Source organism: Puma concolor, chromosome A1, assembly GCF_028749965.1.
Source record: "Puma concolor isolate L17-30 chromosome A1, mPumCon1.1.hap2, whole genome shotgun sequence".
NCBI lineage: Eukaryota > Metazoa > Chordata > Mammalia > Carnivora > Felidae > Puma > Puma concolor.
Genome location: NC_141667.1, coordinates 138,974,648 through 138,992,642, shown reverse-complemented (window position 1 = coordinate 138,992,642; position 17,995 = coordinate 138,974,648). Strand labels below are relative to the sequence as shown.

Below are 17,995 nucleotides of genomic sequence, written 5' to 3'. Positions count from 1 at the left end.
AGTCAGGGGTTTAGTGCAACAGTTGAGGGCAGATGTAAAGAAAAGAGAGAGGGTAGAGAAAAGGAGACAAAGAAGAGGCATTTGGGACATTTAAAACTTAGAGGGAAGGGTCTAAGATGCTTGAGGTTTAATTAATAATTAGTATTATTGATAATGGCAGCTGACAGACAGTGGGTCCCTACTCTCTGACACTAGATTAGAGACCTCATCAATCTCCAGAAGCAGGTGTTACTATCACAGTGGTAATTATAAGAAATGAAAATGTTTCGGTGGATGATAATACCATGAATCCACGTAGAATGTCTGAAGTTGCCAGTGTGGCACAGAACGGATCTTTACCAGTACGCCATTAGAAAATGGGATAGGGAGGCTTTGGAGACGGATGCGGACTGGTGCTGGGCACTTGGGACACATCACATGGTTGATGAAACAGCTGCAATCATAGTATATATGACACTGACTAGGATAAATACTGAATAGGAACAAATACTACCGTGTGTTAAGCAATGTTAAAGAAAATGTCAGAGATGTTAAATGGAAAGAAGAATACCGTATGTAGCCATATTTGGTGTTGGTATAACTGGCCTATCCGAATTTCCTCTCATGATAATTCTGACTTTCCAGCTGGCCCAGATTTGTAAAGGACACACAGTTTATTATTTGGAAAATAGGATTTCTGGTTCAACATGGTTACAAGATCCTGAACTCACCTCCTCCCAAGGACATGAACCTACAACCACCGAAGGAATAGTTTCCTCTAAAAAAGACCTAAATACTAAGTAGCCCCTACACGTGAGGCAAAGAAGAAAAAACCCACATAGAAGTAGGTAGGAGACCCTGAGACTACCTGGCTGTGGGAGCCACTATCAGAAGGAAATTCAGTGTCCACAGCTTTTTCCTGAGGAGCTCAGGGTTTTAAGTTGCCCATCAAGCACCCCAACTCTTGAGACTAGCACCCAACTTTAAAAACCAATGGGGTTTGGGTACCTGGGTGGCTCAGTTGGTTAAGTGTCTGTCTTCGGCTCAGGTCACCAATGCCCGGTTCCTGACATGGAGCCTTGTGTTGGGTTCTGTGCTCGGAGCCTGCTGCAGATTCTCCCTCTCTCTGCTCCTCCCGTGTTTGCACTCTATCAATCTCAATTTCTCTAAAAAATAAAGATTAAAAAAAAAACTGATGAAGCTTACATCCGCTAAGTCCCTAAGGCTACAGAAGTAGTTCTTCAAGGGCTCCTGGGCCAGCATTCACCTGCCCCAGGACCTGTGAGGAAAGAGGCTCATGTGCTTATTTTAAAGCACCATTTTCATGCTCTATGGCTGCTTTGATTCTGTAGCACCAGGATCTACCCCTGGGATAACTTTTACATGCATCTGGTACCCCATTTTTTATGTGTGGTGCCTTAATTTTTTGTGGCTCCCAGCCAGGAGGTACCCAGCTCTGCTGGACGGGGGTTTCCTAAGTGCCACAGGACTAAAATAATCAAAGGAAGTTCTTGGCCGGCTATAACCCGTAGGGTACTGCATCAACAGACTGAAACACACCCTTTTCATGTGAAAGAGTCCGATTTATCATGCAGCTTTGGCCTGAGGGTCAGGATTCAGGTTTGGCGCTCATCTATGGATCTACACAGGCATTCTCAGGTACCACAGGCCAGTGGATACCAGCTATGCACTGTCCCTTAGCCGGGCTCTGGCTTATGGGTATCTCCCAGAAAACTTCTCGACTTGTCTGGTGCCTCAATTTTTGCAAATTCCACCCAAGGGACACCTCTAGGTGACTAGCAGGGCTTATGCCCCGGAAGACTGTATATAGTTGCATGATTTGGAAGCTGACACTCAGGCAGCAGCTTTTAATCAGCCCCAGGCCAGGAGCTGAGATCCTCCACCTGCAGATAATGACAGGCTGTGGCACATCCTCAACTCCTGATAGTGACTAAAAATAAAATGAGCTGTTTGGAAAATCCCAACGGCTTGAGAGACCATAAAGAGCTAGAGAAAGATGAGGTTCATCTCCTACCGGAGGCCACTCCTTCAACACTGGGAGAAGTGGCTGTTAAATAGGAGTCACTGAGCTGAAGAACACCAAACTGAAATGAAAATGATCCTAGAGGGATGCCATGCAGATTAAATGAAGCAGAAGAAAAAGTCAGTGAACTAAAAGACAAGGGAGTGGAATGCACCCAATCAGAACAGCCAAAAGGAAAAGGAAAAGGAAAAACAACAAACAAAAGTAAAAACAGCTTAAGGAACTGAAGGAACAACGCAAGCATACCGACACTCAACATTCCCATTACAGGACTCCCAGAATGAGCAGCGAAAAAGAAAGAGGCAGAAGACTTATCTGAAAAAAGAATGTCTGAAAACACCCCAACTTCAGGAAGGAAAAGGACATCTGATCCAGGAAGCCCCGAGAGTTTCAAATAAGATGAACCCAAAGATAAGGAGGGAATCTTAAAAGTGCCAAGAGAAAAATCTTGTTAAGATCTGTGAACCCACAAAAGACTCTCAGATCTTTGCAGGCCAGAAATGAGTGGCAGGATATCTTACAAGTGCTAAATAAAAAATCTTTCAACCAAGAACACTGTATCAGACAAAGGTGTGATCAGAATTGAAGGACAGAGAGAGTTACCAGATGCTACGAGTTAGGCAGATGCTAAAGGCCTTCGTTACCACTAAATAAACCTATAAGACATGTTAAAAGGACTTCAACAAGCTTAAAAGAAATGGCACTAATTAGTAACAATGAGACATATTAAAGCATAAATCTTACTATTAAAGGTAAAGAGATAACAAAGGTGGTGGATCATGTATATCATTTTAAAAATCACTTATCAAGCAAGTATCCACATTAGAGGACAAAAGTTGAAAAAATACAGTATGTGGATGGGAGAGAGCAAAATTTGAAGACTTTAAGAATGCATTTAAACTTAAGTCATTATCAGCTTAAAATAGATTGCACTTATAATGAGGCTTACATAAAACAACGTACAATCAAGTATACTGTTGTCCCCTTGAACAATATAGGTTGCAAATACACAGATGAATTCATATATGTGTTAATCAACTATGTTAATATTGGTAGCATGTCCAGTCAGCAATTGGCTGTGAGTAGTTAAGGTTTGGGGGAGTCAAAAGCATGGGGTGGGGATCAGTGCCTTTAACCTCTGCCTTGTTGAAGAGTCAATAGCAGATAACCAAAAAAAGGCAAGATAAAGGAATTGATGAATACCACTGCAGAGAAAGTCATGAAATCACAAAGGAAGAGAACATGAGGAAAAGAAAGAGAAATACCAGAATTGTCAGAAAACAATCAACAAAATGGCGGTCAGTATATATCTATCCTATGTAAGTGTTAAAATACTAATCCTTCCCATCAAAAGACAGAGGGTGATTTGATATAAAGAACAAGACCCACCTCCATTCTGACTACATGAGACTCCCTTCGGATGTAAGGACACACACAGACTCAAAGAGAACGGATAGAACAAGACATTCAATGCAAATGGAAACTAAAAGGAACATGGAGTAGCTCTATTTTTCAGACAAAAAACCAAAAAATTTATCCAGTTCTCTCAAGAACTCTATGAGGCAATACTATACCCATTTTACACATAAGGAAACAAAAGCACAAATTTAAGCAACCAGGGAATAAGTGACATTCAAAACTTCATATGTTTCTATAGCTATATGTAAACAAAAATAATGAGAAAATATTTTTAAAGTGAGAAAAAAGGACAATGTAATGGAAGACAAAGGACATTCATAATGATAAAGGGGTCAGTCCAACATGAGAAAATATTTATAGACCCAACACAGAAGCAGCTAAATATGTAAAGCAAATATTAACCAAGAAGACAGAAATAGACAATACAATATGTGACTTAAATACCCCTCCCTAACCGATGGATTGATCATCCAGATAGAAAATCAATAAATAGTGTTTGCCTTAATTGACAACATATACAGAACTTTTCATCTGAAAGCAATAAAAAACACATTCTTCTCAAATGCACATATAGCAATCTCCAAGATAGATCTTAGACCACAAAACAAGTCTTAATAAACTTAAAAAAGGTTGAGAACATATCTTGATCTTCCACCATGATATGAAACTAAAAACCAATGATAGGAAAAAAAAACCTGGGAAATTCACAAATATGGAGATATTAAACATCATGCTACTAAACAATGGGTGAATGAAGATATCAAACAAGAAATTAAAAGATATCATACACAAATGAAAACAACATATCAAAACATAAGGGATGCAGAAAAGCAGTTCCAAGAGGGAAGTTCATGGCAAGAAATGCCTACATTAAGAAACAAAAATCTCAACCTAAATGTATACCTCAAGGAACTAGAAAAATAACAAATGAAGTTCAAAGTTAGTAGAAATAAATGAAATAGAGACTAAAAAGAAAATAGAAAAGATCGATGAAACTAAGAGCTGGTTCTTTGAAAAGAAATCTTTAGCTAGACTCATTAAGAAAAAGCAGGGGCGCCTGGGTGGCGCAGTCGGTTAGGCGCCCGACTTCAGCCAGGTCACAATCTCGCGGTCCGTGAGTTCGAGCCCCGTGTCGGGCTCTGGGCTGATGGCTCAGAGCCTGGAGCCTGTTTCTGATTCTGTGTCTCCCTCTCTCTCTGCCCCTCCCCCGTTCATGCTCTGTCTCTCTCTGTCCCAAAAATAAATAAACGTTGAAAAAAAGAAAAAAAAAATTTAAAAAAAAAAAAAAAAAAGAAAAAGGAGAAGTCACACATAAATAAAATGAAAACTGAAAAATGACACATTACAACTTATACCACAGAAATATAAAAGACTCCAAGGGGCTGCTAGGAAAAATACACACCCCAAATTGGACAACCTAGAAGAAACGAATTTCTAGACCCATCCAACCTACCATCACCGAGTCATGAAAACAAAAAAATAAAACCTAAGCACACCAATTAATAGAAATAAAATTTATTCAGTAATCAACAACATCCCAACACACCAAACTACAGGGCTGGGGTATCTTCACTGGTGAATCCTAACAAAGATTCAAAGACTAGTGACACACATCCTCCTCAAACTCTTCTAAAAAACAGAATGGGGGAACTGATTTTCGGAACCGATTTTACAAAACCAGTTTTATCCTGGTACTAAACCAGACAAGGACATCAAAAGCCAAGAACACACAGGCTAATATCCCTCATGAACAGAGATACAGAAATACTGAATAAAATGAACAGTGCTTTGCAAAGATCATGCACTGTGATCAAATGGGATTTATTCCAGTGATGCAAGGATGGTTCAACATCCATAAATCAACCCAAATGATACAGAAAAAGAAATGTACCTCAAAGTAATAGAGGCCATATAGGATGAATCCACAGCTAACATTACACTTAATGGCAAAAGCGGAAATCTTGTTTTCCAAGATCAGGAATAAGACGAGGATGGTTTCTTGCCACTTTTATTCAACACAGTAATTGGGATCCTAGCCAGAACAATTAGGCAACAAATGAAAGACATCCAAATTGGAAAGGAGTAAAACTGTCACTATATATCTGCACTGTTAGAACTAACAAAGTTGGTCAAGCTACAGGATACAAAAAGAGAAATGAATAAGCCAATCCCATTTACAATTTCATCAACAAGAATGAAATACCTAAGAATAAATTTAACCAAGGGGGTGAAAGACTTGTACTCTTGAAAACTGTAAGAACTTGATAAAGAAACCAATACATGGAAAGATATGTAGTACTCCTGGATTGTAACAAATTATTAAAATGTCCATCCCCCACACAGCAATGTACAGATTCACTACACTTACTGTCAAAATTCTAATGTATAACTGAAAACTATAGAAAGCTTATGAGAAAAAATTGAACACAAAAAAATGGAAAAATATTCCATGTTCCTGGATAGGAAGAACAAATATTGTTAACATGTCAATATTACCCAAAGCAATCTACATATTCAATGCAATTCCTATTAAAATAACACCAGCATTCTTCACAGAGCTAGAACAAACAATCCTAAAATTTGTATGGAACCAGAAAAGACCCTCAATAGCCAAACCAATCTTGAAAAAGAAAACCAAAGCAGGAGGCATCACAATCCCAGACTTCAAGCTATACTACAAAGCTGTAATCATCAAGACAGTATGGTACTGGCACAAGAACAGACACTCAGATAAGTGGAACAGAATAGAGAACCCAGAAATGGACCCACAAACATATGGCCAACTAATATTTGACAAAGCAGGAATGAATATCCAATGGAATAAAGACAGTCTCTTCAGCAAGTGGTGCTGGGAAAACTGGAGCAACATTCAGAAGAATGAACCTGGACCACTTTCTTATACCATACACAAAAATAAACTCAAAATGGATGAAAGACCTCAATGTAAGACAGGAAGCCATCAAAATCCTTGAGGAGAAAGCAGGCAAAAACCTCTTTGATCTTGGTCACAACAACTTCTTAACACGTCTCTGGAGGCAGGGGAAACAAAAGCAAACATGAACTATTGGGACCTCATCAAAATAAAAAGCTTCTGCACAGTGAAGGAAACAATCAGAAAAACTAAAAGGCAACCGACAGAATGGGAGAAGATATCTGCAAATGACATTAGTATCCAAAATCTATAAAGAATTTATCAAATTCAATGCTCAAAAAATGAATAATCCAGTGAAGAAATGAGCAAAAGACATGAATAGACACTTCTCCAGAGAAGACATCCAGATAGCCAACTGGCACATGAAAAAATGCTCACCATCACTCATCATCAGAGAAATACAAGTCAAAATCACAATGAGATACCACCTCACACCTGTCAGAATGGCTAACATTAACAACTCAGGCAACAACAGATGTTGGTGAGAATGCAGAGAAAGCATCTCTTTTGCACTGCTGGTGGGAATGCAAGCTGGTGGAACCACTCTGGAAAACAGTATGGAGGTTCCTCAAAAAAGTAAAAATAGAACTACCCTGCGGCCCAGCAATTGCACTACTAGGTATTTATCCAAGGGACACAGGGATGGTGTTTTGAAGGGGCACATGCACCTCCATGTTGATAGCAGCACTATCAACAATAGCCAAAGTATGGAAAGAGCCCAAATGTCCATCGATGGATGAGTGGATAAAGAAGATGTGTACGTACACACACACACACACACACACACACACACACACACACACACATATATATACATACATATATATATATACACACACACACAATGGAGTATTACCTGGCAATCAAGAAATGAAATCTTGCCATGTGCAACTATGTGGATGGAACTAGAGGGTATTATGCTAAGTGAAATTAGTCAGGAAAGACAAATATCATATGACTTCACTCATATGAAACTTTAAGAGACAAAACAGATGAACATAAGGGAAGGGAAGCAAAAATAATATAAAAACAGGGAGGGGGACAAAACAGAAGAGACTCTTAAATATGGAGAACAAACAGAGGGTTACTGAAGGGGTTGTGGGAGGGGGGATGGGCTAAATGGGTAAGGGGCATTAAGGAATCTACTCCTGAAATCACTGTTGCACTACATGCTAATTAATTTGGATGTAAATTGAAAACATAAAATTAAAAAAATATTTCCATAAAAAATTCTAACGTATATTTCACAGAAACAGGGAAAACCCTTCTCAACTTTGTATGGAAGTAACAAAGACCCCCAATACCAAAGCAGTGTGGAGAAAACAAACCTTGAGGCATCACAGTCCCTGATTTTAATCTTTATTACAAAGCTGTATTAATCAAAACAGTATAGTACTGGCATAAAAGCAGACACATAGATCAATGTAAAGAGATCCCAGAAGTAAACCCATACTTATTTGGTTAATTAGGATCAAGAAGTAAAACATACACAATGGGGAAGGGACCATCTCTTCAAGAAGGGGTATTGGGCAAACTCATTTAAGACCACTCTCTTAAATCATATACAAAATTAACTCAAAGTGAGTTAAAGACCTAAATTTAAGACCTAAAACCATAAAACTCCTAGAAGAAAATATAGGCAGTAAACTATTTGACAATGGTCTTGGTGATGATTTTTTGGATTTGACACCAAAAGCAAAGGCAACACAAAAACACACAAAGGATATGAATGGACATATTGTGAAGATACAGATGGCCAAAAGATTTAAGAAAAGACGCTCACCATCACTAATTACCAGGAAAATGCAAATCAAAACCACAATGAGGTATCACCTCCTACCTGTTAGAATGACTATTACCAAAAAGAAATAACAAGTGTTGGCAAGACATGAAGAAAAGTGAGCAACGTGCACTGTTGGTTGGAGCGTAAATTGTTGTAGCCTCCAGGAGAACAGTATGGTAGTTCCTCGAAAACTTAAAATTAGAGCCACCATTGTCCAATAATTCCACTTTAGTGTATGTATCCACAGAAAACGAAAATACTAGAGGCACCCTTATGTTTACTGCAGCATCATTTACACTAGCCAAGATACGGAAACAGACTATCCATGATGGATGTATGCATAAAGAAAATGTACACACACACACACACAGGAGTAGTATTCAGCCATGAAAACAGAGAAATCTTCCTATTGGTGATAACATAGATGGACCATTGATGGTATTACGCTAAGTGATAGAAGTCAGAGGAAGACAGACACCGTATGATCTCACTGACGTGGGAAATCTAAAAATCCCAACAAATACCAAGCTCACAGAGATCAGGGTGGATAGTGGATGGGCAAAATAGGTACAGGGTCGAAGGTTCAAACTTCCAGTTGTAAAATAAATGAAGTCATGGGGATGTAATGTACAACATGGCGACTATAGTTAATAACACTGTACTGTATATTTGAAAGTTGCTAAGAGGGTAGATCTTAAATGTTCCTGTCACATGGGGAAAAAATGTGTAACTACAAATGGTGATGAATGTTAACCAGATTTCTTGTGGGGATCATTTCTCAGTATACTCAAATATTGAATCGTGTTGTACAGGACAAAAACTCTGACTCATTAATGAAGTTATAGCTTGCCTTGAATGAAGTATACCAGGTTTGTTCTTGACTCTCCCATTGTTTTGTTATGTAAACTTTCATCAATCACTTAACTTGTGCCTGGGAATAAGTGCTTTTTGCAATCCTCAACAGAGATCACTATTTTCCCATTGGAAAAGGAGTTCAGCAAAATATTTAAATCTTTGAACTACACGGGACATATTTTTAAAAAAATGTTAGTTTTATATAGTTAAGATTATAGATAGATCTTGATCAAAATCCAAAGGTCTCTTACATTAAATAGATCCCTACATTATTGTTTCTTAATAGCCTGAAATAGTTGTATTATATACTTTTCATTTTGAGGAACCAAATGGAAGATATTTTGCATGTGGACTAGGAACCATTTAAGGAAATATGGAAACCGCTAATCTAATGTAATGCTTTCTATTACTTTGGAAACATTTATTTCATCCCTTGGTTACTGGCAGTTCCATTATGGTTTAGAGACAACAGTGGAAGATTTTATGGTTTATGCTTCATTGGAAGAAAAAACAGTCTTCAGATATCTGACCTCAGATGATTGTGAATCCACTGAAAATGCACTACATATTTTTAGCGATGATACGTCTTTTAACCACAAGAAAGTGTACAAGACCATTGATCCTGGGCGTTTTCTTTTAGGATCTATGGTATCTCTTTGTGATTTTAATATATACTGTATATGGTTATATTGTATATTATATCTCTTATTAACTCTAGTGCCATCACTAATGTTTTAATATATAACCGTATGTGCCTCAAGGGAGCAGTTTGTGTGTTTTACTGGGAAAGAGCACACAAAAAAATCCTCCCTCCTGTTCCCTTCCATTATAAATTAATATCCACTACCAGGGGACCTCTTATGATATAAAATTGTCATCCTGTGAGTGGTATGGATGAAATTACCAGGGAGGGAGGCTGAACAGCGGCCAGAGTATGAATAAGACGGCACCTAGTCTGCTCCACGTGGGATCCCTGGCATCTTCTAGTAATTTATGATAAATAATTTACATCGCTAATGTCAAAGTTTAATAATCTGCATTATATTTTCAGTCACCGTCTTCTCGTCATGTGAGCGCCTTTTCTGTACTGCAAAGGACTGTCTCATGGAGTCATTTTGCCAGCTCCAGAGTATTCCGCAAATGCTGCAAGAGAAGGTGTTAGCCTGCAAGGGCACCTGGAAGATCAGTGCTTTTAAGTGACATCGGTGCCCGCACTGCTTTTCAGTTCGGCAGCAAAGGAGTTACAGGAGAAGCAGGCTGATCCCTAATGACAGTCCTGTGTATTGTAGTGTGATGGTTGCCTGGCAACTCTACCTATAGAAACGCAATACTGGACTTGTATCTGGATTAATCCCCTCTTGTCAAGTTCTGTAGGTCTTTAATATATTAAGCTCCAGAAACACTCAAGAGCAAAAAAGGTTTGCTCGTTTGATGATGCTTTGCAAGTGCAGAAGGCTGCTGGCGGTCCACAAATAAGGGGTAGGCGGTGGTCTGAACAGGTCTGGAAAGTATGTGACTCTCTTCTTCAATGAGTTGGAGCCTCACCTGACTTACATCCCTTACTTGTACCTCTTCCAAGGACAGATCTCTGCACGACAAGAACACTTAGTGACTGTCATTAACGGGTTAGCTGCCGCACTGGATATGGGCTGGGGTCAAATGTGAGGAAGACCAGACCCCCGATCTTTTCATCGGGGGTGCAGAGCGGGTCAGCTAGCACCCGTGGAGGGGGATAGTCTCACCTGTCAGCTCAGGGCACACAGCCAGCTTTCCACTGACGTCTGTCCTTTTTTTACACTCTTTGAGAGATAACAGCCCATGGTGGACTATGCCCAAAGCCCAGCCCACTGCTTGGGGCTCCCATCTAAGCTGCCCTCGCTCACCCACTCTCAAGAGGGTGCCACAGAGGAGCTTCCCACCCTGGCTTTGTGGTCCCTCGAGCTTCATCTCTCTCTGTTTCATGCCTCAGCTTTACTTTTAGAGTCTTTCCAGCTTTGGACTTCAGTACAAGTCACCTTCACCCCATCCTTGGTCCTCCCCTCTATTTAAATCAGGTCTGCACAGAAAAGCTGTGAGGTAAGATTGGCTAAAAGCCTGGTTTACTAATGAGGAAACTTTCCTTAGGAATAGGGGAGTATCTCAAAATTCTAGAAATGGACAGGGTCACGAGGCAAAATCTATTAAATTGTGTTTTTCCTGCACAGGTTAAGAACCTATACTGCTAATGATACGAAGGACACTTATCATTCATTTCAGCTGGTCCAGAGGGTGATCTCTGGTCATTAATCTTCAACAGAGACATTATTTTAGTTGGCCGAGGCAGTCGAAAAGTAGTCCCCGCTTTGATCTTTGTTATAATCAGATGAACGAAAAGCCTTTTTAGCGGCCACTGAAACACTCGTGACTTCCACCAGTTGATTTTATCCTAAATCAGTACATCTGGCCACAAGGAACAAAGGGGTGAGGGAACAGAGCTGAGGTAAAATTATCCATCACCCCTACCTCTGTCACTTGCTGAGACAGCACAACATTCTCTGACACAGCTCATCAAGAAAGGGCACATTCATTAGATGTGTTCCTGAACCCACTGGCATTCAGTAGGGGAAGGTGTAGGAGCGTGTAATGGAATAAAGGCACCTGACAGGAATGAGACCTTATACGATTGTCAGAGAAGCAAGGGAAGTAAGGATGAAGAAGAGAGAAAGGAAGGACCAGAGAACATCACCAGCGCCTTTCCAGAAGCACTGGGGCAGGTGGACTAGTCAGAGCTTGCAGGGGAATTTGAGAAGCAGGCATGTCCAGCTTCCCAGTAGGGAGAGGAAGCACCATAAGGGGAAGGTGAGGAAGAGCCGAAGGAAAGTTACCATCTGTGGCGCCAACTGCTTGTGGGGTATTCAGCCAAACGTGTGGTGGGGAGCCTGGGGCTGCTATGGGTCAGCAGTACTGCCACTCATGAGGAAGGGCTGGACCCAAAGCTGAGGACAATGAGGACAAGCTAGTTCCATTCACCACACGCAGCAGCAGAGAGTAATGGCTGCCGCCTCATTTGTGTCTCTCCGACTCCTAACAATTCTTAGCCAGGGATCATACAGGGAAAAGGATTCAGAGAGAGACAGGGAGATGTGAAGTTGCCTGCTTTTAAGACAGCGGCCATCAAAGAGGAAAAGGATGACAAAGTTCTGGAAGATTAAACATTAATAGCAAGAGAAAATAAAAATGAGGTTTTTACAAATGCCACGTTTATAGGATGTAAACCCTCAATGGAACAGCTCTGGGAGTGAAGGGTTCTGGGAGGGGAGGGGGGAAATGAGAAAGGCTTGCGGAGTGGGAGGGACACAATACAATGAACACTGCCTTCATGGTCAGTCAGTCTTGGAAATCAAGGGAGCATAGGTGACTTCAGGAGTTCAAGTAACCAAACCATTTAATTCTGCAGAAGGAAAAAAACAAAAAACAAAACAAAACCTTAAGGACTAAAATCAGAGTAACTCAGGAAAGAAAAGTAGTTCAAAGATTACACAATGAGAAAATGAAGGACACAGGAATAGAATACCTATTGGAATCTTTTCAGAAATTTGTAACAACAACTATGCCTGAAAGTGGCCATTTCTTGTGGTAGGAATAATCTTTTTCCAAAAGGTGTCTTTAAATGATTAATGTGTCAGGTTCTGGGTTAACACACAGAATTAAACTGTAATACTGAATCAGCATACAGTTATTTTGGACTGGAACATAATTCGCATCATAATTCTCATTTCAAAAAATCCTGTAGTTTCAATTGCCAATTCTGGAAAATAAATAAGCTCCAGAAATGACCAAGGAGAATAAAATAGGTCAAGGGTTACAAGGAAATCCGAGGCCATGATGTGGGTCATGCTTTGAGAGTAACTGTTCCTTTCTTTCAATTGTATTTCCTTTAGAACCCTCATAACTCTTGTCTTGAATTTCTCCCCTCATTTAAATTTTCTGTTCCTTGTGTAAAGCTTGGATCATTTCCAGAATAGATCATTCCATTGACTAGTATTCTCTATCAGCAGACAGGACAAATGCTCTACTTTTCTTTAGCATAGCTGCATTTGGTTTGTAGTTTAAATCCACATACAGCCTAGTGTTATGGGCTGAACTGTGTGCCCCATCTGATTTGCATGTTTAAGTCCTAGCCCCCAGTCTCTCAGCATATGACTGACAGTATTGGAGACAGGGTCTTTAAAAAGGCAATTAAATTATAATGAGGTCATTAGAGTCTACTCTAATCCAGTATGATTATAAGAAGAGATTAGGTGTCTTATAAGGTGTCCTTATAAGAAGAGATTAGGACACAGACACGTACATGACAGCCATCTATAAGCTAAGAAGAGCGGTCTCCGAGGAAACCAATCTTTTGGACACCTTGATCTTGGATTTCTATCCTTCAGAAATATGAGAAAATATACGTTGGTGGTTTAAACCACCTGTTAGGGCAGCCCTAGAAAAGTAATACAACTATTTTCAAACTGGAAGCAATGATTATACTAAAATTACTTAGAATCCCTCCATTCTATCATTTGACATAAAACAAATGGATGCAAGGCTAAAGGTTCTATCACATTTGTCCTCAAAATAAAAACACCACCACAGAGAGGATATGGTGATAGCTGAACTCCATTCGGGAGCTGAGATCACTATCAGAATCAGGGTGGTTTAATAAAACTTACAGCCAAAGTTTTGTGTTTAAAACTCCTCCCTCGGCCACTTAATTCTATTTGTGTGATAAACTATTACAACTAGTTTCTTCGCTTACCAAATATGAGTAAGAATCATCTGATAGGGTTCCAGTTCCAGGCGGTAAGATGGGAAGATCCTGAACTTACCTTCCCCCATGGGAAACTAGGGAGATAACTCCCTGCCAAACTAGCCAGCCAACTCCTATACAATGGGTGAATACGAAAACCCACGCTGAGGCAGGTAGGAGACACTAACACAATCATATCATAAATCCTACCCGTGGCCTGCAATCCACAGTTGGGAGGGAGGTCAAAACCCCGAGCTTCTACTTGAGGAGCAAAGGGTGTGAATCCTACATTGGGCACCATAACTTTTAAGACTTGCACCCGAGAAGTGATCGCCTGAAACAGTGAACTTTGATTGTTAGAGGGCTTTTGTCTTGGAGACCCATGAGAGTGCAGCAAACTGAGAAGCAACTCTTTTTTTTTTTTAATTTTTTTTTCTAATATTTACCTATTTTTGACACAGAGAGAGAGCATGAGCAGGGGAGGGACAGAGACAGAGGGAGACACAGAATCCCAAGCAGACTCCAGGCTCGGAGCTGTTAGCACAGAGCCCGACGTGGGGCTTTAATTCGTCAACTACAAGGCATGACCTGAGCCAAAGTCAGACACTCAACCGACTGAGCCACTCAGGTGCCCTGAGAAGCAGTTCTTAAAGGACTCATGCATGGACTCACGGGCCTGAGAGCATAGCACAGAGGTAGCAGACCAAAAAATGCCCACTTTTTGCGACAGAGCTTGCTTATTTGCTTATCTTACAGCATTCACATAAGGGGCAGGCATCTGCTCACCACATATCTAGAGGCCTCCAGAAATAGGCTCTGGGGATAGAGGCCAGGGGCCACCTTATTTGCACTATCCGTCTGCCTCACTCTGGGTCACCAGTATTTCCCTGAAAGGTGCTTCCTTGTCGGGCACCCTGATTTTTGCAGCTCCAGCCCAGGGAACACTGACAGGTGTCCCCTGCACAGCTGGCCAATGGGTCTGATGCTCAAGAACCCGCCAGGATGGTAACAAATGGAGAAAGAGTTAAGTGGCTACCATTCCCATCACACAGCAAAGGGCAGCAAACTGAAATGCTGTCTTTCCTTGAAAGAGATCTTATTTGCTGTGGCCAGCAAGGCTGGCTTCTAAATAAACCCACATCTGAAGGCATACTATACTCCTCTTCAGTGACCCTAGAGGGTAGGCATTATCTTCCTGTCCTTTGTCCACCATGCTTCAGAGTTCCAGTGTCTCCCAATGGGGGGGGGGGGGGGGGTCACCCAGGCCTGATAGCCTGGCTTTTATGTCTGGTGCTCTAGTTGTTGTGACTGCTGCCCAGGGAAATGGCCCCTAGTCAGCTGGCTCTAGAGCTCAGCAGGGCTTACAGTCACGGGTCTCATGGGAACATAACAAACAAAGTTCAGGGTTGGCCACCGCCTCCAGGGCAGGGCACCAAGAACAGATTAAAACACACTCCCAGTCTTTCTGTGGAAGAGGCCTAACTGCTTCTTCTGGAGCTTTGGCCTAAGGAGCAGGATTCTGGTTTGGAACTTATCCAGGAGCCTACTGAGATGCTCTCTGGGGATGGAGGCCAGTGAACGCCATCTTGATGTCACCGTCTGTTTTGCTTTAGGTCCCTAGCTAGAGACATATTGGCACCCCAATATGTGCACCTGCCATTTGGGGATACTTTTAGATTGCCAGATTCTAATGGCCAGTGGGGGTTATGCCTGCAGTTCCACAAGACTATATATATTTACATTCTTTAAAAGCTGCTGTTGAGGGTGTAGTTTTCAATCAGGCGTTAACTGAGATCCTCCCCTTTGGGACACTGATAAGTTGTGGCACACCTTCAACTACGGAGGGCCATGAAAAATAAAATTGGCTCCTTGGACAATCCCAAAGGATTGACAACCAAGAGCTAGGGCAGGGTTGAACAATGAGGTTCATTTCCTACATGAGGCCACTATCTCAAGACTATGAGTAGTGGCTCTTTTCTAGTACATCAAAACAAAGAACGTCAAACCCAATGAAGTCACGGGACTATGTTTCAAATGAAAGAACAAAGTAAAACCTCAGAAAAAAATCTTAAGGAAATAAAGATAAGCCATTTACCTGATGAAGAGTTCAAAATATTGTTCCTTAAAATAATGTTCCTAGAGTAGCTTGCTGAACTTGGGTTAATGGTAGATCATTGAAAACCGAGAATTTCAAACATGAAACAGAAAATATAAGAAACCACCAGATACAAGTCAATGAGCTGAAGAATAAAATAACTGAACTGAAAAATACACCAGCGGGCTTTAACAGTAGACTAGATGAAGCAGAACAGATCAGTGAACTCAAAGAAAGGGCAGTCGAAGTCACCCAATTAGGGCAGCAGAAAGAAAACAAAACAAAAAAGATGAAGACAGCGTAAGCATCAGCAGTCACATAATAAAGGTCACAGATGGAGAAGAGAAAGAGAAAGGAGCAGGAAACTTGTTTGAAGAAATAATGGCTGACAACTTCCTTAACCTCGAGAAGGAAAAGACATCCAGATCCAAGAAGTCCAGAGAGTTTCAAATAATATGGACACTTAGAGACCCACATCAAGACACAAGATAAATAAAGTCTACAAAAGTAAAGACAAGGAGAGACTCTTAAAAGCAGCAAGGGAAAATTTACTTGTAATGTGTAGGGGACCCCCCGGAAAACTACTAGCAGACTTTTGGCAGAAACTTTGCAGGAGAGGAGGGAATGTGGTATATTCAAAGTGCTAAAAGAAAAGAAATTTTCACCAAGAATATTCTACCTGGCAAATCTGTCATTCAGAATTAAAGGAGAGATACTGAATTTACCAGACAAGCAAAAGCTAAAGCTATACATCTACAAGAACTGTTAAGGAGACTTCTTTAAGCTGAAATGAAAGGGTGTCAATTAATTAATAAAGGGAAAACATATGAGAGGATACATCACATGGGTACAGCTAATTTTTATAAGTATTATATAAAAATATATTTTAAAAAATACATTAAGGTTGAGAATAATCTAATAGTGTAACAGTGATGAGCTCATCACTTCTAAAACTAGGACAAAGGTTAAAAGACGGAAGTAGTAAAATAACCACAACTATATTAATTTTGACAAGGGATACATACACAAGATAAGATGTAAATGGTGATATCAAAACATAAATTACTGGGTGTAAAGAAGCAGCACTTTAGAATGAGTTCAAAACCAGTTGTTAACATACAATAGACTATATAAATACAAGTTGCTTTATGTCAGTCTCATGGTAATGACAAAAAAAAAAAAATGGGTAGATACACAAAATAAAGAGAGAAATATCTAAACATCCCACTGAAGAAAACCAGTGAATCACAAAGGAATAGGGCAAGAAGAAAGGAATAGAATAACTACAAGCCACCCAGAAAATAATGAACAAAATGGCAATAAGTACATACCTATCATACTTAAAGGCAAATGGACTAATTTTTCTATCCAAAGAGTGGATAGGTTTTTAAAAGCCATCTATATGCTGCCTACAAAAGACTCATTTCTAAAGAAAGACTGAAAGTAAAAGGATGGTAAAAGATATTATATACAAAAGGAAAACAAAGAAACTTAGCTACACTTGGACAAAATAGACTTTAGGAATGTAAGAGACAAAAACTGTGAAAGACAAAAATCTCTATTTCATAATGGCAAAGAAAACAATCAAAAAAGAAAATACAATACTTGTAATATTTATGCCTCTAGCATAAATAGGATGCTAGATTTAGGAGCAACTAAATATATAAAACAAGTATTAACAGACCTAAAGGAAGAAACAGATAGCAATAACAACATAGTAGAGAATTTTAATACCTTACCTTCACCACTGAAAACACATCCAGACAGAAAAAGAGTAAGGAAACACTTGCCTTAAATGAAACATTAGACTAAGTGGACTTAAGACATATAGACAAAACATTCCACCCCTAAATAACAGAATAAGAATTTCTCTCAAAAGCACAGGAAAATTCCCCAGAACAGATATGTTAGGCCACAAAACAAGTGTCAATAAATTTAAGAATAATGAACCCATACCAAGGATCTTTTCCAAATACAATGATATGAGACTAAAATCAAATTACAAGAAGAAAACTGGTAAAATCTCAAATAGGTTGAGCAAAACAACATGCTACTGAAAAATGAATGGATCAAAATCAGCAATTAAAAGAGAAATAAAAAAATAACTTGACACAAAT

At 39.9% G+C, this 17,995-nt stretch overlaps 1 long non-coding RNA gene across 1 annotated transcript in view; it reads right to left on the bottom strand.

Moving 5' to 3' along the window:
- LOC147584507 (uncharacterized) overlaps nt 1-17,995 on the bottom strand; it is a 280,228-nt gene that overhangs the window by 6,817 nt on the left and 255,416 nt on the right. Inside the window, exon 3 of the long non-coding RNA XR_015250532.1 lies at nt 988-1,145. This is a non-coding gene — a long non-coding RNA (uncharacterized LOC147584507). The remainder of the gene's footprint in view (nt 1-987; nt 1,146-17,995) is intronic.